Genomic DNA, 20,054 nt, shown 5'->3' on the forward strand with positions numbered 1-20,054 from the left:
CCAACAGTCCTTTCAAGTTAACAGTCATGACTGAGTCACTGCTGCTGACAGAAGAGCAGCTGCCCAGCAAGTGTGACCCAGCTCACAGAGTCATGAGACTGTAGGCGAGCCAACACTCTTGCGAACATCCATCAGTGTGCATCTAATTCTCAATGTGGGCTTAAAGAACATTAAACTTAATGGAACTGAGCATGTGGATATCATTAAACTTATGCTTCAGTGCTCCACTGACAAATTTAAGCAGGCATATAAATATTTTGTTGAACAGAGGCTTGTGAACACCAGCCTAGAAGGACATTTTTGTTTATTTTTCAAGTACTGAGAGTTGTTCTTAGTCATACAGAAGTACAGCAATGTTTGCTGCAATGGACACATACCAAAGGGAGAGAGAGATGGGCAGAGAAAGCTCCTTTCCTAGCTTTTTCATGTATCAGTGGCCAAGCACGTGCAGATGCCTGGGAGATGAGTCTGGAAAATGCAAGCAAAACAAACGTGCAGAGTGAAATGGAAACAGTCCTTGCTTTTGCAGTTACAGAGCAGTACCACCTCAGTGTTAGCAGCAGCAAACTTTTCCATTCCCCATCTGCTAGCATTCATTTTAATTCCTGCTGTAGCATACTACGGAAAATACGGGGTCAGGGAGTCCTTGCTTTTTTCTTAACTCATCTGTTTCTCTTTTCACCCTTACAGGAAATTTTTCTGTTCCTACAGCATGTCATTTTCAATGGCTTGGGTTTTTATATCACTGAAGAAATAAAATTTAAAAAAAAAAAGGAAAAAAAAAGCAGTAGATTTTTTTTGTACAGACCTAATGTCTGAGCCATAGTTAGGAAGAGGGCAACATATCTTTTTCCAAATGGCATCAGTGTTGTGCCTTTCCAGACAGTTTTGGTTTTTTTTTTCTCACAGACATATATAGGAAAAGTAGGATGTCAGTTAAAATTAAACTTCTAATAACCGTCTAATCTCTTACAGAGGTCTGGTATCTGAGTGCCAAACCCTTTGCTGCTCCTTTGAAAGATGATCTAAACAAATGGCTAGAGAAGACTTGCAAAAAATTATGCAGAAAGATTCAAGTAGGTAAATGAGGGAAACCCTTGGTATCAACAAATGGAAATAACAATGGTGACATATGTTCTAAAGTGCTTGGTTTGACTATGCAGTGCCCTGCTATAAAAGGCTAACAGCAAAAACAATGCTTTAGATTACAAATCTCCCACAGGCCCCCTGGCTTTCTGTCAGGCAGCAGCTCCCACATAAGTTACTTTGTTTTTAAAACAAATAAATTGTTTTGTTTTTAAAACAAATAAATTGTTTTCTCATGGGTAATGGCAGAGAGGCAGGTTAAAAACTAGGTAAGATAGATGTAAAGCTCAGTGCATTTTTCAGTAAAGTAGGATTCAGGGACTGTGTATATTGTTAAAAACTAAACAAAGCAGGTTTAAAAAAACCCCAGCCAATGCCTGTATTCCTAATGGCCTGGCTATTTTGAGCTGCATGTGCCTAGACTGCAGACCATGAGGAAAAAGGCAGCTGTAAGGGCCCAGCAAGAACAAAATCACACATCTCAAAATGTCCCTTTCTGAGACTTGTTCCCTCCTGGCACTCTGTGTTTCCCTGGTGGGCTGCCCATTAGGAGAAAACAGAGGCAGAAACAAGCAGCATTAAAACATTTTCCAGTTAACAAGGGATTACATTTCTGGCAGCATACAGCAAAAATTAAGTATATTTGAACAAGCTGGCGAGCATGCTGGAGGGACAATGCTTTTTAATAAGTCACGATGCTGAGCCATGCTCCCATTGTGCTGGCATCTTGTCAGTCACAGGAGCACACTCCTGCCCTTTCCAGCCCTGCCACACCCTTACAGGACTGACACCCCTGAAACAGTGAGCATCCACCATTTGGTTTGCAGCAGAGTAGTGGGAAGAGTGAATGTCACCAAATACAAGGTTTGACCCCCAAGTCCTGCCCAGGTGACCAGTGCCACTGGGTACATCATCCAGGAGCTGCAAAGAGATCACTGGGCATCCCACATTTGTATCTTGCCAGTCCAGAAAAACAGTTAAGAATACCAGGAATTAATCTGTATCTGTTGCATGTCTTGCACCTAAAATACTTCACAGCACCATATATATGGTCATGAGAACGATCATCTGGAAGCCTACACATTTCCCAAACCGCCACATAAATTCCAAAATGCTGTAGAAACATACTTTGTACAGAACTCGTGGGTGACAGGAAAATTCTTCTCATAATTCTTCTCATAACAACTGGCCTGTGGTTTCCTGAGCAGCAAATGTATGCCAGAGGGAGGCAGCAAAAAAAGATGTGTTAGAAAAGCCTAAGTGCAAACTGAGAGAGTAAGCAGGAAGAAATAAGAGTCCAAATTAGCCACTTCAGTCACTACCCTGACAGGACTACAATTGCAATAGAAGTGAAACTTAACCCAAGGAATAGCACTGACAGACAATGTTTAGCAAGTGCAAGAATTTATTTGACAGCTGCAGAACAGTTTGTTGAACAGCTGATCATGACTGTACAATTCTCTAAGCCAAGCTTTGGTCCCCCAGCTTTGCTCCTGCTCACACCCATCCCAACACTGAGCTTTCACTTTGAATTGTAAGTTGGGGTGAAATACCCAGTTATGCTGGATCTAGCCCAGGAGCTTCAAGAACACCAATGCTGAAAGGGCTGTAACCTCAGCAAGCTACTAAACAAGATCTGTCTCTATTTTTCTAAAGCAAAAGAGGTTTTTCTTTTTTTGTTTTGAAAATGGCTTCAGTAAGAATACCAGAGCAAACTTTCTTGTAAACTTACCCCAAAAAATCCAAAACTCTCTTTGCTTTGGCTGCCCTAAGCAAAGCTGTTTTCAGATCATTTAAATAACTTGGGTTTCTTTTTTTTTTATTATTTTCCCAAAATAAGTGAGGGTTTTCACCCTTCTAAAAATGTAGTTTTCTATATAGTGAGGACAGCATTCTCAGTTCTGCAAGCATTTGTTACCTGGTGCTTTACTATCAAGTCCAGTCCCAGAAAAGCCCACAAAACTGTTCATAATCTTAAATATTTACAGCACTCACTTCTCAGACTTTCTGTGAGGTTGGTTCCTAAATGTGTCTGTGTGGGTCACAACTGGTCTACAGTAACATGGTCCTTCTAGACACAGAGGTGGGATTGGTTTTCAAATCTGGCACCATACTTCAATGAACAATAGAAATTTCCTGTGTCAGAAATGCTCCCATGTGAATAAAATAACATAAAAACTGTATGCCTTTTTTGTGGTTGTTGTTTTCTTTCTGTCAGCAAAACAGAAGAATCAGCATTACACTTTATTCATGGAGCTTCTCATGCACGTGGATTAGGAACACAGTTTCCTGAAACCTCATATTCTGCATAGTCCTGTTTTCCCTTTTGTAGTTATTCACCTTGCTACTTGTGCACACACAGAAAAAATGTGGGTGCCCCAAGGTGAGCAAAACCACAGCACCCAGTTTCCAGGCATCCCAAGGAACCCCTGTGAACCACAGGGTGAACATCAGTGCCCTTTTCCATAAGTGTCCTGAGGCTGCATTTGTGCTCACTGGTTCTGTTTGCTGCCTTCAGGACAGGGTGACCATTTCACACACATGTGACCAAGGAGCAGACAGGCACCCTTGACCAAATAAAAGCTGCAGCCACGAGGAGCTGCTTTGTCTGTGGGCTCAGCCCTTCCCTTTCTTGCAGTGCCCAGGTCCATGGCCCTCATCCCCAGGACTCTGTGGGGCTGGGGCCGCCCCACTCCATGAATTATGGAGTGATGCTCCAGCCCTCCTCAAGCTCCAAGATCTGAAGCCCTGTGCAGACCCCCTGCTTCACAGGGAGCTGGACAGTGCTTGGCATGGTGCACTGCCACTTGCCTCTGGGCTGCCCCAGGACTGGTACATGGCATCCTTCCTGCTGTGCTGCCAGAGGAGCCTGGTGTCACCTCCAAGAGGATGAGCACAGAGAACGTAAGTTACAGTGCAGCTCCCATGCATCATGATGCACTTCCATGTGATGGCTAAAGATTTAGTAAAATTGAGACACAGTCCTGGCTTATTTTTCATACTGAGTCCAATTACTAGCAGTTTCGCATGCCTGAAAAGTAGGAAGCAATTTATTACAGAGATCAGCTTTTGAACCATGTACTTATTTTTAATAACAACTCTAGTGTCAAGCTGCAGGTGATGACTCCAGCTTTGGCTCACACTCACCCCTGGATTTCAATAATGTCTAGGAGTCATGCCACAGTTTTGTAAAATTTACACAGATGCTAGAAATCAAAACCTCCAGCTTCATCACTTTCCATCCCAGGGAGTGGCCAATGACTAACAGGGGAGCAATCCACCACCCCTGCCCTCTCAGGAAAACCAGGTGTTAGGATAGGAACCATCACACCTCACTGCTCTGCTTTCAGAGGTCTTTTCTCAAAAGCCACAGCAAAAATGTGGCTGTCCTGAAGCTGACCTGCAACACTGTCATTCCCCTACTGAAGGGATGGAGATTCCCCCAGGGAAGCTGTTTGTACAGAACAAAAGGCTTGGGAAAGCCAACCAGACACTGGCCAGAGAGGTCAGGCGAGGACAAGGCAATGTGGTGTCAAGTGCACAAGAGAGGAGAAAAGCTGTATCTCCATGCTAAAGCTGGTGAGAAGGAAAGATCCCTCACTGCCCTTCCTCCTGAGGAATGAGGGCTTGTGGACACTTATGGTAGTGATGATCCTCAGACAGGATCGAAAGATTAATCCCCAAAATAATAGACTGTAATGGTAAGGATTTGGCATCACTGTAAGATCTTTGGAATAGGAACCTTGTAATAGTGTTAATGTTGAGGCAAATGTTGCTGTTAGCAGAAGTGAAGCTGGCTGGGTTTTAACCATCATCATCTTGTCCCGTTTGAGAGTAAAGTCCCATGTAACCTTAGCAATGCAGCAGATGCTTTCAGCTGCCACTCAAGCAAGGCTGAATACCTCAGAGACGCAGCCCTGATGGGCTGTAGCATGCTTTTCTAATCTGTGATGGGACCAGAAACCAGTAATAGAGCATAAAGGGAGATAAAGAAAGGAAAGGATGTTGCCCACCCAGAAAACTAAGGGACATGTCTTTCCACAGCCTGGCTCCTCATCACACATCAAAGTTTAAAGAGGGTACCACCAGATCAGGATGGAATGACTTTACGCCTTTCAGGCACTATTGAGAAAGATGAAACTGGAGAAACAGAGTTGGAGGGTGGTTTGCAGAAAATCAATATGTTTGTCTCTACTCCCTTGTGTCTCTTCACCCAAGAATTTGAGGATCTCTGTTCTGTTCTCATCTGTGCTCTAGAGTCTCCTCTGCAGCCTCTCACACAGAATGAATGTTCACAAGGATAAAGGAAACAATCACTGACAGATAGGACATCTGATGTCTGGTCTTGTGATGAAAAAAGGAATCATTCTCCTTTTTGCATAATTTCTGTTTTATGTTCCTGGTGGGTATTTGGTGACAACACAGTTTTAGTGGGTTATTCCATTTTGTGAAAAAGAAGAACAGAAAAAAATGCTCTGCTCATTTACTTAAAGCACATGATGTGCAGCAGTGAACATTGGAAACAGGAACATTTGTTAGTCTAAAAGGTCATACTTCCAAATCAAATCACTGGCTTTATTCTGTGCCTAATGTGAATGATAACAAAAAAGATTAATTGCCTTTACTTATACTACAAATGAGCTCCACTGAAACTATATCATGTTCAGGTTCTCTTTACAGCATTGCTTTAAAGACTGTGAGGGTAACATAAAACTGACATCCAAACCATCTGCCCATCAATATTTCATCTCTTTTGCTCTAATCTCACACACAGGAAAATTATCCAGCTGTCTCTCTGAATACATGGACAGATGGGATCTCAAACATGCAAGGATTTGTGATATTCTTTCTGCTGCCAAAAAAATTCCTGTGCACATTACCTGGTTAAATTTTATCCTTGTCTCCAACAGAGAAACTACCTGAGCTGGGAGATTGAGATAATGGGATTTATACTAATAAATGCTGATCCAACTTCATGTCAAGAATTTGATTTCAACACATAGAAGTGCAATTAAGCATTTTTAGGTGACACAAAGATACTTACTGATCTTTCAGCCAAAGTTAATATAAACAAAGACTGCAGAAATAAAAAATTATTTTACTGAAAAAATTAAATATATATGCAATATAACATAGATATGACTGCTACATCACCAATAAAATGCAGCCAAACATGTCTATGGTTTGTCCAAGACCCTGTCCTGCCTACTCTAAAACAGCAAAAGATTTGCGTTGAAGTGATCTGTTAAGTTATGAAAGTGCAAAAGCCTTTCCAACAGCACCAAGTAAGCCAAGGGTTCCAGAACCTGATCTCTGCAGCTATTGCTGGAGCAAAGGGTGAATGTTCCTTGCCTTTCAGAGGCTCATCTAGCATCCCCAGTGGTAGCAAAGAGTTAAACAACAGGCACTCATGCTTCCAGTCTTGAAGCCAAAAGTTACTTCACATTCTTGGGAGTAAACTATTTGCCAGATGCATATGAGAGTAGATCCATGTGTAAAAACACAGTACAGAAAAATTCCTAATTAATGAAGGGTTGCACAGTCAAAGCACCCATACTGCCCAAGGTTCCTGCAGGACCTATCAAACATCCAGCCCAGCCAGTAAGCCAGCCACCTGCAGGCAGTAGAAATGCAAATTTTTTAATGACAGAGGTCCTTGCTTTTGGGGCAAGGCTTTTGGTTTCTGAAATGCCATGGAGTGGGGCGAGGGAGGGCTGTGCCCCACTTCACATTCATGGCACAGTGGTACCAGAGGGTCAGACATAGGGAAGAACCGTGCTGGACACATGGGACAGAGTATGGGTCAGACATGGAGGGGCAGAGCAGGTCCTTAGCTCAGCTCAGAGTGGGGAGGGCTGTGCTGCAGCAGGGCACTGCCCTGTGCGTGGTGGACATCTTCCTGGCATCTCTGTGTCCTGCTCCACTGCTGGCCAAGAGCCTTCCCACAGTGATAACCAGTGTCCCCTTGTGCTCTCAGGCCTCCGCAGCCCACTTTGGGTGGTCCAGGGGACTGCCAGTGACTGTCTCCAGAGGAAGGGGAGGTTGGTCTGTGTGTGTGTAAGCAGTGATGAAGCAATGTCAATCTCCCAAGTGAAGGAGGTGACCTACTTGATACACTTCCAGGCCTGGCACTTGTGCCCCAGGGCAACATTGAGTTCTTGGCCAGGTGCCTTTCTCCTCCATCCATGCCCCCCTTACCTGCCAACAGGACACCTGTGCCTCTGACAAGGGAACAATGAGAACTTCTCCTGCATTTTCCTTTCCCCTTAGGCTTCATTTCTATTTGATTTTTTCTGTCTTTGATTTCCAGTCATTGGTTCTTGTTATTCAACAGGATTAAATTACTCTTCACAGTGCTGGATTTTCTCCCTGAGGGGGAATTCACAGGCTATAAGCAAGCTGTTTTCAAATTGTTTTCCTTGTTGTGATAAATTTAACAAGCTTGAAGACACCCACTGTGAGGGATTTGTTTCTGTACTCAGCAGTCTTGTGTGTCCCTTTCCTCCAGAAAGGTATCTGAGAACCTCTGAAAAATTTTTATGCCATCTTCCAGGATGAGTCTGTCCAGCGTCCTGAGACAAACTCACCCTCTCATCAGTTGTCATCCAAACCTTTTTGAGCAAATGAAGGGTACAGACAAAACATTTGATTTCTCTTTACAGCCCTGATTGATTTAATGCCATCCACAGAGGCACAAAATGATCCTTGGTCAGGTGTAAAAGAAGGAGGTTTAGTTTAGGTTAGCAATAATCTGTTTTGCCATAGTGGAAACTCTTCACAATCTGCTGGGCAGCTGGTCCTCTGTAGTCCTGCAGTCCTCCTTCAGAAGTTGCCTTTCCTGGCCCCTGCTCTGCCTCAGCTAAGCTAGTCCTGAGTTACAGAATTTATCTCCTTTCAGTTTCACCAAAATCTGATGCTCATCACGCTGCCACAAGTGCCACATGCATGTGGAATCTGGGCAAGTGGAAATCCACTCTAGGCAAGAGTTGCAGCAGTAATACTCTGGTTGCCACACTTTTTGCCCTGTGTCATTTCTTTCAGTGAGTTCTTCAACTAAATCCTGACCTGAAGTGCAAGGGTGTTTTTTTTCCATGCTGGGTGTTGCCTGAATGCCATCATGAAATGACATTTGTGGGATCACAGTTGTAGCTGCAGCAGCATCATTACTACAGCTTTGCAATGGTTGCAGACTGACACAATGTCAGTGTCTGGAAGGCCCCTCTGGGGATCACTCTGACTTTGCCTGTGTCTGGGCTTGTTCTCCAGGGCAGGATTTTACATTTCCCTTTGCTGAATTAATGAGGGACGTCTCAGCCGATTCCCCAGCCTATGGCAATCCCTCTGGCTGTCAGCACAACCCCCTGGTACCAAACACCAACACACTGAAGTAACTTGCTTTAGTGATCCCTGCAAATTACCTGATCCTAACACGGGGCTAAGGCAACTGCCATCATGGGAGCAAAGGCAGCACCCATTTCCAACACTTCCAGATTCTGGGCTTCCTAATGTCTTTTAGCTCCCTGTCAGCCCATAGAATACAGCATGCACATACATTTTATTCTTGCATCTTTTTCCCACTGCATATGTCTGGTAGGTGGGCTCAGTGGAGCAACCTGGAGAAGATAACTGCAAAAACAAAAAATGAAGCACAAATCAAAACTATGGAGCTCTGATTCAGTTTTGGGGAAGGATTTTTGGAGAGGCAGGAAACGAGAGTGTGATGTGTGGACGTTCTGTAGCAGTTGCTGGTTGTGACTCAGTAAATGACAAGTGGTGGCAGAGCTGTACCTAACTGTGCCCCCAACAGCCTGCTGCTGAAAAGATTAAAATGCCGTGAAAGTGTTTATGGCAGAGGCCAGTCCTGAACACAGGCAACTCTAACAGCACCAGGCAAGTCCAAACATGACTTCTTGGACTCAGCCTTCAAAATCAATCTTTTGGGACCAGCTGGCTCCTCACACATCTTCATTACTCTTGGAGTGCGTGACTTTTTCCTGTTTCTTTTAAAATAAAGCCAACTAGACAGTTCCCAGGGGTGCAGGGCAGGAGTCAAAATGCTGAGCAAATGTAAATGCTGGCCAAGGTGTGTGCTGATCTGGCAGGACCCTGGTCCAGGATTCTCTTCTCCTGCTTCAGCAGAACTCATTTCCATCTAACATTTAGGATTAGGCAGTTAGGTCAACTTGCATGTGCTACAATGGCACCTCAAAACTGCGGTAAGGCTTGTGACTTTTCTGGGAGAAGACCTTGATCCAGAAAATTTGAATAAACAGAGTTTATGTTTGCCTCTTCTGTGACAAATTTCCCCAGCAGATTCAGCATACAACAGCATGAAGCATTGCACAGTGTACGCTGAGCTCATGTTATTGGTAGCCAACCAAATGATTTATTAATATAATAGCATGAAATCAATGGAATAATGGGAAACCCTTTTGTTTTTGACAGCACAAAATCCAGCTGATTTCATTGTGTGCTGGCAAGCAGAGCTATTAGCTATTAAAACAAAACAAACCCAAACAAAGTAGAAAATTGCTACAGAATGGAAAAGGAGTTTTCTAATAACCCATCTTAACATTCAGGGTGGGTGAAATTAAAGATTTACAAATCCTCTTTTCACTTGAAGTTTCTGATGCCTTCCTCTCTCTCTTTTCACACACACACACGTACTCATGTATCATCTCATGACCCTGCTACTCCAAAGAGTGAATGATAAAGAAACTTGTAATTGTAAATCAAAAACCTATCAGAGATGTTTGATCATCCAAAATGGTGATCATACATGTAAATCTCTTTTCTTCACCTAAAAGACTTTCTTTCTGATCAAAGTGTTTAGAGGAGCAGTTTTGGTGGTTGTGTGTAAGAAAATCTTCAGTCCTTGAAAAACCATCCTGAATACCTTACTTTCTGAAACAGAAGCAGCAAGTCATGTGAAGGACATGCCTGTGAGAGCCAGCAGACTGGGCACCAAGTGCAGAGAAGGCCCTGCTGAAGAGGAGGAATAATTGTTATCACTTGAAGGAAACACGGTGCTCCCTTCATTCCCTGCTAGCTGCAAGGAGGCGGAATGCCCCTCCGGCATCTTCTGTGTTGGGGATGACGCTGCATGCTGCACTGCTCTCCAAACCCAGGATGACATAGACTTCCCAAGGCTCTACTGTGGGAAACTGGAAAGAAAATAGCAAAGCTCTTTTTTCCCAATCATGGGGAAAAAAGACAGAAAAATCAGAGCACTTGTCAGCATTCTTCTGCTTGAAGATCCTTCAAGAACTTTAAAAAGAAATCTTCTAGCAGTGCCAAGGAAACGGTCCAAGAAGAAATGTGGGCTGCTTTTAAAGCCTTTATACAACTTATGTCAGCCACCTTTGCATCACGGTAGAGGGCCCAAGCCTTTCAGCTTGGTTATTTATCCCCGATTTCTTCATACCTAATGATTTCAACCTTCAAAGTCATCTCTGAGTCCAGTTTACATCAGCACAGGCATGCTTTGAGCTAAACCATCCCCAAGAGTCCAGGCAAGAGCAAGTATCACCAGGGAATCAGATAAGATTAACTAGATTTGTGGCACCTGTTCTCCCACAGCTGCCTCAACAAGAATGTTTCATCTCAAGAGGGAACCTGGTGCCATGAGGACTTGAGTTAAAGAGAAGGACAGTGCATCTGTTGCAGAAGTGTAATTTGGTAACAATTATATTTTACCAGCAAGCATGGGCATCCTCTCTGAAGGAGCAAGGACAAGTTCTCTTCTGCAATGATAGAAGTCATCCTGTGCTGGCTGAATTGTGAGAGTTGCTGCGCAGGAGACAGATTAAGTTATTGAGAGAGTGGTTGGCAGTTTTCAGGGCAGTGGGAGAACAGGACATGCTGCTCTAGGGATGCACGTGGAAGCTGCACAATGCACCTTGCATGTGGGATGACTGAAGAGCATCTGGTTAAGATCACAGTCCAAACTAGCTTGCCCAAGTGGCTGTTTGAAATAAATAAGAGCTGTATATCCCCTCACAGAGATTGCCTCACAAGCTGTTGTTGAGAGGGAAATGTAAGCATGTTGTGTACGATTTTAGTTTTCTGAGGGTTAGCTGAGTGTTCTGGCACCAGCAGCCCAAAATACATTTGGTGTGCGTGCTTAACTTACAGCGTGGCTGTTCCAGGGCTGTGTATGTTGCTAAATAACTTTCCCATTGTTTCACTGGTTACATTGCTCTCAGTATTTGGTTTGGCATTTGTTTTATGTCTCAGTCCCTTTAAAGCCTGTCTGATGGAAAATACACAACCTTTGCCTGAATCAAATTTAAAAGAGCCTTTTTTGTCTGTCCTTCTGTGAATCTCCCACTTCCCTGGCAATTCTACGTGCCCTGTCTTACCTATAGAAAAATATTTACTCTTATGACTTCAAAAAGAGAAGTATAAGAAAGGACTGTAAAGTATTATAATTTTATTTATAGAAATTTATATATAAAATATATTTTTTTATACAGGTCCTCTCTCCAGGATCATGTTAAACACAGGAAAATGCTCACAGGGGTGGGCCTGGGGGAAGGATCTATAGGCAACTGAGATGATGGACCAAGTTTTCTTGAAGTCTTGTAAGTTGCAAGGTTGAGATCTGGATGTGTTTGGTTAGCTGACTTTCTCCATTCCTGAAAGGTTGCTGTTCAAAATCTCCAGATGCCAAGCCTTTCTTTGGGAGGGAGAGCTCCCTCTGGGAGACTGTTGTCGTGCTCATACCTGTTGAAATCGAAGGAAACTGCTCAGTGAGAGACTGAAGGCTGCTGACTGGTTGCTGAAAAATCTCCACGTACCTTCCAAATTTCAGTAGACCTCCATTGACTGGAGAGGGCAATGACTAAAAAAAATCTCATGCTGTGATTCTGTGCCCATTGCAAGGTGTCATTGACCCTGTTTGGAACCAGCACGACATACTCTGAGATAAAACCAAGGGTCTGATTCAAAGGTAGAACACACAAAGTGAAACACTTTCTGTCCATTTTTCTTACAGGTACTTGCTGAAGGTTTAGGCAGTAACAGCCTCACTTTCCTAAAGGATGCAGAAAGATGGCAATGCCCAGAGTTCCTTGTATTGCACTGCGTGTAGCATGCCCACTCTGACGTTCCTACACACCTCTCTTTCCCCAAGATAAATTTTATTCAGTCCATACAATGCAGCACTGGCATAGTTTCACAGTATGAAATTCACCCCTGTCCAGCATGACACTGCTGTGCCTGGCACTGACCAAATGCCCAGGGCCAATGGTCATGGACACCTTGCCACGGAGTCTGTCAGCCAAGTGGAACACTCCCTACAGACCTGGCAAGGAAGAGACTTGTGGAGGAACTTGTTTGGGCATGGTTGGCACTTTGTTGGAAGGAAGACTTCCCATAATTACAAAACTTCACTGACACAGGCCTGTTGGTGGTGTACGTGAAAGGAAGGGGCAAAGAGAGATTGGGATGGGAACACAAAAGCAAACTACAGTCTCTGAGGCACAGCTGGAATGCTGCTACTTGCCAAACCATGGGTTAGAAATATCTGTGGTGAAGAGTTTGGATTGCCCTCCAGTGGCTAAATGGGATTTCAGATCCCAGCATAGGTCAAAGGTAATGTCAAGAGAAAAAAATTTGCAGAAAGAAAAATCAGCCTGCTGCATGTTTTAAAGGATGGTGGTATCTGTGTTACCGTCATGGCAGGACATCTATTGCAGATACTTAACGTTTGTCTTCTTCCTTTTTGGTATCAGCTTCCATACTGCTGCTTTCCTGTGGTCACAGAAGCCTTCTCAGCTGCCACCAGCAGCTGCAGGGACCTGCACTGGCACACCAGGGTGTGACAACCGTGCTCATGAGGCCGAGGTCCCCAGTGGGTGCTGCATCCAGAAAGACACAGTGAGAGATTACACAATTTTTGTAATTCAAATAGAATTACATACAGCAGGAAAAACAGTCCCCTTAACAGCCCAAGGCAGCGTGCCAGTAACAGCATTCACACAAAAAGCAGCAGAAAATATGTCAGAGTCAAATCTGGTGTCAAGGGCCCTTGGTCTTATCTCATCTCTTGGCCTTCCTGGCACTGCCAAGAGGAAACATGGGTGCTAGTACAGTGCTCCTGTTCTGATTATGTACCACCATCCACATTGCCTTCCTCTCTAAAAGTAAATGTAGAGCCCCTGAAGGCCAGTTGCATTGGATATGAAAGAAAGACAAGTTTGGTGTGCTTGGGGTTTGTTTGGCTGCTTTATTTTTGTTGTTGTTTTGTTTTGTTTGGGGTTTTTTTTGTTTGCTTGGACAACACTTTTTCCACATCCATTTTGGTTAAAGAGTTAGCTTTTAACTTTTGGCTCCCATCTGACCCCTAAGCATTTTTCTGCCTCTTGAATGGTGTTTCTGAAGGGTATTCCAACACCAAGTCTGTGGTGGGAAGAGTGCAAGACAGGGCAAAGAGACCATGTGAAAGGGAATAGATCCAGATGCATCCTGTACGTGTTAAACTTCCTTGGCAAAATCTTTCCAGGAACTGCCTGCTCTCTTGCTGTGCTGCTGCAGGTCTGATTCAGCTGAGTGACTAAGGAGCAAGGCACAAAGCTCTGTCAGTTGTTGAGACTTGAGTGACAGCCAGGCACACATCTTCTCCTCAGAGGGCAGAAAAAACTGTTTGATACTTGGCCAGCCTGTGAGCCTTCCCAAATGAAGTCTTTGATATCTAGGAGCTGACTGTAGTCCAAAGCCTGGTTCAACAAAGGTTTAAGTCCCACAGAGACCATGAATCACAGGAATACAGGGATGGAAGGGATATCAAGAGTATACCTTCCCCACCCTTCACACAGAGGCAACCTAACAATATCTTGGCCTCTCCTGGCGGATGCAAGTCTGATCTTTCTTTAAGAGTCTCTAATCACTAGAGCAACAAGTGTTTCTCGGTATTCTCATCTGTTCTTGGATTTTCCTAACAGTAAGGGGTGTTCCCTAATGCCTAACCTAAATCACATTTGCCATAAATTAAACCAGTCCCATATCCTTATGAGCACCATAATCTTTCAGGGTAATGTTTAAAGTACTGGAAGTCTTTTATTATGTCCCATCTCAGGATGTTTTTTTTCTAGATTAAAAAAAAAAAAAAAGAAAAGAAAAAAAAAGAAAAAAACAAACACATTAATTCCTCAGACCTTTCCTCATAGGTCATGTTTTCCAAACTTATCACCATCCATATTGGTCTCCTCTGGCTCTTCTCCACTTATTTTCTATCTGTCATCAAAAGCACAGCCCCAAAGCAAACACACTGCTCCTGTAAAGACCTTGCCCATCCTGAGCAAAGCTGAAAAAATTACCTCCTGTGGATTACACAACACATCTGCTCTTAAAGACCAGCATAACATTGGTTGTTGGCTTTTTCCATTTTCTTTACAACATCCTATGGATAGGTTATTAATTTGTGAATTTTCAGTTCTTACAGACATACCACGAACTTCACCAGTTGTCCTGTAATGCTGTTTAAATATGTTGATAAATTCAGACCTATATCAGAAGTAAATCCATGCAAATGAATGGTGTAGCTCCAGTAATAAAGATACTGTAATAAAGGGAGCCCTGTCAGGATGAAGCCACCGACTGAATATTGGCGTACTTAGATTTCAGAGAGCTAATATGCATATTAGGTACTAATTTGCCTTTTGTAGAAATCTACAGAGAACTTGGCCATATCCTTAACATATGTGTGTACTGGTACTTCTATTTATTAGCAGCTTCCTCACCTGAACTTGTGAACATCTGTAAGAGCAAGATCCTAAATCCTGCCCTCATTTAGCAGAGGCAGGGCTTAAAGCATGTATTTGTGGATCACTTGAGGGTGTGGATGCACAAATAGTCACAGTAACCTGAGTAAACAAGCACTAGCTTTGAAAATACAGTCCTCAGGTTTGACTTGCAATGGTTGCATCTTGTAGTCATAACAAGTGTAGTAGTTATTCATTATACAGGAAGTAGAGATGCTGTGAGTAGGTTTTATGAAGTAATCTTTGGCTGTCTCATAGTTTAATAAATACTGTTCTGTAATCGCTTCCATCTCAGTCAGTTTGCTTCAAAACAAGATTTCTATAAATCTTTATAATGCAGGGAATGCACCCAAAAATATTTGGGTAGGATTTTTTCCCACATAAAATATATTTTATATGCTGCCCATCAAAAATGAGACACAGGACTAAGCAAGATATACAGGGGAAAAAAGTCTTTTGTCTTTGTTATTATATTCATATCACTAGTCCCCAAAGAGCAAAATTAAAACATAGACCTATGCTAGGAAAGTCCAGAAAGATAAGAGAAGTGAATGTATCTTGACTTCAGCTAGACCAAGGAGGGAGAAAGTTTGTAAATCTGGCCAAGGGGAGGTCACTGGTGACCCTGAATATTTAGACATATGACTCACATATAAAAGAATACTTGAACCATCAAAAGATTAATCATCTGCTTCTCTTCAGTCTTCCTCTCTTGAAAATAAAAAAAAAAAGATTTCAGTGATTTTTCCCCCTCTTTGCATTTAATTATTCTATTAATCTACATTGTTGTAAAGCACCAGACTTGGACTGGCAGGAATGAATAGCCTCTATTTCATGGTAGCAGACAGCGAGCAAACGGTGTCCTTGGACACTGAAAGAAGGATGTGGGATTCACTGTGCTGCTTCACCATTTTAGCTAGTGCTGGTGCTTCTGAGATTTCATAAATCCAGCACAGGGGAGGAGCAGGAGCAGAGCAGATCTCAAGCATTGAGGGCACCATAGGTGAAAAAGCTTGAGACAGCTATTTTTAAACCCTTCCCTTCAAAGGCCCCAAGAAAGATGATATTTGGGCTCCTCACAGAAAGTGCTCAGGGGTGTCAAAGCCACACTGGATTTGAGAGATGCAAAGGATCAGAACACTGGAAGAGGCTCTCCAGTTTAACAGTGTTACTTAAATACCTCTGTGGACTCAGAGAGATTGCAGGTTTCACCTGGACTATGCAGTGCACTGCAACCTCTGTATGGCTAATTGGCAGCATTGCCTTGGAGCCAAGAATTATCAAATACAGTTCATGTTTTTGCTGAGAGTCTCACCACTTCTCCCAGCCTTTCTCTGCTGTGAAGCTGTACAGAATTTCACACAACTGTGCCACAGATTTACCACATCTCCTCTACTCCTGCCATGGACAGTTTGCTCTGCCACATGTCACAAGTCCCAGCTTCTTTTGTCCAGAGGGTGTTGTTATATCAGATGAGCCTGTGCTCGCTGAGATGAGCTGTGAATAAAATTAGGCAGCTGGTCTGAATCCCCAAGTAGTGCAAACTTAGCTCCTGCACACTGACAGTGAAAAACAGAAAGGGATTTATTTTTCTTTTTTTTAAAATCAATATTTTGGTTTGGCTTCTTAGCAGAGTTCTTTCTTTGCTCACATTTGACCTTGGGAAGCACCTCACCAAACTCAAAAAATGAAATTCCCTCTGGAAGTCAAAGGCTGGTGTTCTTGTTTCCCTACAGAGCATGGATTTGATCTGAAAGTCTGTGGGATCTCTAAACAAACATCTCACATCCATTATGGGGAGGATTTGTTTCTTTTAGCTGGGATAACCTTCCTCACTCGGCTCTTAAAGGCTGGAAAATTCAGCGCCATAAATTAAGGAGGAGCCACAAGTATTTGGGAGTTTCTCTGAATTCTAAGCTGTGGTGGAATGGATTAGCACTGGTGTCATGGTACCTCTCCCCCAGCTGCTACCAATCAAAGTAACTTTTTTTGAAAAATGCAAAGAAACTCATCCTATTGTGGTTCTGTCCAACAGCTCTACCTGTTACTGTATACAGAAATTTGCAGCTTCCTACCAATACCATTGATTTCTTTGAGAGGAAGTGCTGAAAGGTCTCTTGAAAATAGACTAACCCAATAATGAAATTTGTTGCTGTTGACACTTTCAGTGAATCTAGGATAATAAAATTAATCCCCACGGGATTAATGCCACCTTTTCCAACTCAGTTTTCTTGTACTTTGCAGCATCTGTTCCCCTGGTGTCCTCACTTCCATCCCACCTCCCTTTCCCTATGGTAGGACAGTGTCACTCACTGTGTGGCTGCTCAGCAATGCTGCTGCACATGAGGAAAGGGAACAGCATTTTACTAGATTAAGGAGCAGAAGCCTAGGATTTTAAGGAAGGAGTCTCTCTGCCCCCAGCATCCTTCACAAGCTGTCCACATCCATCATAGGTATGAGCTGAGAATCAGGGTCAATGGAGAGACACTGACCTACCTCACTTCTATCAATCTCTTGGGTGCCATCAGTCCCTTATCCAAGATGCTGAAGGGTTTTAATGTATCTGGTGATATTTTAATACCTTCATCAAGCATATGTATTGGGAAAGACTCGAGCCATATCCACAGAAACTCAGATGTAAACACCAGGAGTCTGGGGAGAGTTAAAACCAGTCTGTTCTCATGACCACATGTGGTCTCAGGTGACTCTCCTCTGGCAGCCACTTTCCTTGCAAGAGAGACTTAACACAAACCCCTTCTACATACAAAGTGGTCCAGCAGTGGGATTCCTTTAAGCTTCTTTCATCTTTCGTCCAGGGAAGGCGAAGATCAGTCACCACTAATAACAGATTAATTGGACTCAAGTGGCACTTCATTATGCTAAGCATTTTTTAAAAGGCTGTAATGTTATGATTGGCTGGGTCAGCCACTGAATTTTGAGTAGGCTTTGGGGTCATTTGAGCAAGTAGGTTTTGGGGTCACTTACAAACTTAACCTAGTGCCTCCAGCAGGAAGGACTCTACTCTGAATAATCCAGCTTTCCATTTCTTTTATAAAGGGCATATTCATCTGAGTGCATATTTGAAAAGGTGTGTTCCTCATAGATGCTGTTTATTAACATTTCTGCATTCCCATCAGCTTTTTTTTCTCCTTCTTGCAATTAAATTGATGATCAATAAAGACAAAGAGTACTTTAATCTATGGACCCACTACAAAGAGTAAGACAAAAATTTCCAAAGCAAAAATTTCAAGTCAGATCCATTTACCTTTGAGGTTACTGTTTTCAAGCTGCATTTTCCCAGTACATTTTGTTGCAACTGAAAGATGCCAAAAAACCTGTTTTCTTTTACATATAGTTATTTCTTTCCAATGTTTTTTAATTATGATCACAGAAAAATAATTTTCATAATGTCCATATACATCAAGAAACACTGGTTTTAACTGCAGGTGATGAAACATAAATGCTTTCCTTCCACATTTCAGACAGTTCAGTTCAGCTACCATCTATGCATAGCTGGTCTGACACTGATTGCTTTCATTTCTACTCAATAGCCTCCATGAATTAATCAGGAAGGTGGCTTCTTTCTGGTCTTTTTATGAAGAGATTGTTTGCAATATGAAACTTTCAGTGAAGGTAGTGTCAACACACATCAGACTGCCTCATGTATCAGGCACTTTACTCCTTTGATTCTGGGGCTGAATCCAGTCCCACCATTATCCAAAAGCCTCGCAATTCTCGCTTGAACGCAAACCTTAACTGAAAAGCATGACCCCAGCTCCCAGAAACACACCAGAAAAGGTAGGATAACAAGGTTAGAAGCAAGTAGAATCCACTAAAGCAGAGGTTAAGATGATGTTTGAAGCTTTTCCTTTCTTTTAAAATCTCAATATAGAAGAAAACAGTATAGTGACATCTTTTGTGTCTGGCTGATGCTGCGTACAGCCTGGTTTATGTTACTATCCAAAGCATGAATCAATGTAAGTGGCATCTTCACACTGAAGCATTCAGCTCAATGATTCATTTGCTTTTACAAGGTTGGAAATTAATTTTGGCACAGATGTTGCTCTGTTAAAAATGTTATAACTTACAGACATACAGATAAATTGCAAGAAGATTCAGTGACCAAAAAACCTGAAAAACAGTCCCCCAACACAGAAAATATGAGTCTGATAGCTCAGAGAACCTCTCTTAATATAATAATGAATGTTTGCACTTCAGACATTTAGCTACATGCCCCTCGAGGCAGATTCTGTGTCCTGAATCAAGCAGCTCTGTGATGGGCCAGGAAAGTGGCACTGCAAGGTTTTCTGTTAAACCCAGATGGGTATCTGCAATGGCAAGCAAGGTTATGGTACGATGCCGAAGAGTCAGAAAGTGATCTGTGGAAGGCTTTGAGATGTGAAAAAAGGGAGGGCTAAGAAGGTAACTGAAAATTTGGACAAGATGCATCAGGAATGTGCCTGAATAACATGATATCTCTTTTTTTTAATAATGTGGATCCCTTTCAGACAGAGGAATACAAGTCAGCCAAATCTCTCTTGACATTTGTATGGTATCACAAAGGAATTATTAACTAAAACTGCAAAAATGGGAATCGGCACCAAAATGGATTAGGAGATGAGGACATTCCTGAGGAGATGACAAAGGGTTCTCTCACAAAGAAATAAAACAAACTGAAACAGGTTTTTTGGAGGAGTGGGGCTTAGCATCAATTCAGCATGATCACTTGCAGAGCAAATGGGAACATCCAGTAGTATTTATTGACATAAAACTGGTGGCATTATCAGCATAGAGAAGACTCATGACCCAGAAGGCCAGGCTAATGAATCCAAACAAGACTGAATAATTTCAAAAATGCAAAGCTCATGCACACAGGGGCAAGTTACCCAAGTAACATGCAATCATTAGGAGTCCTGCCAGCTGAAAGTGAGCATGGAAGGAGACCTGTGTATACAGGTTGTGTCAGCTGCCAGACCACTGACCTGGCTCTTGCCACTCAGCTTCTGAAGCCAAACTGGGCAGAAGTTGGGAAAAGGCAGGTGCAGTACAGAAATTTCAAAAAAAATACGGATAAAGAGTAGTGCCCACGGGGCATGGACAGCCCTGGGGAGACCTGCCAGGTCTGCTGTGCACAGCTCCCTCAGCTATTTCTGCATTGAAGAAATAAAAGCAGTGAACATGAAGTGGATGCTGACCCTGGAGTTA

The sequence above is a fragment of the Catharus ustulatus genome, chromosome 3 (assembly GCF_009819885.2).
Source record: "Catharus ustulatus isolate bCatUst1 chromosome 3, bCatUst1.pri.v2, whole genome shotgun sequence".
NCBI lineage: Eukaryota > Metazoa > Chordata > Aves > Passeriformes > Turdidae > Catharus > Catharus ustulatus.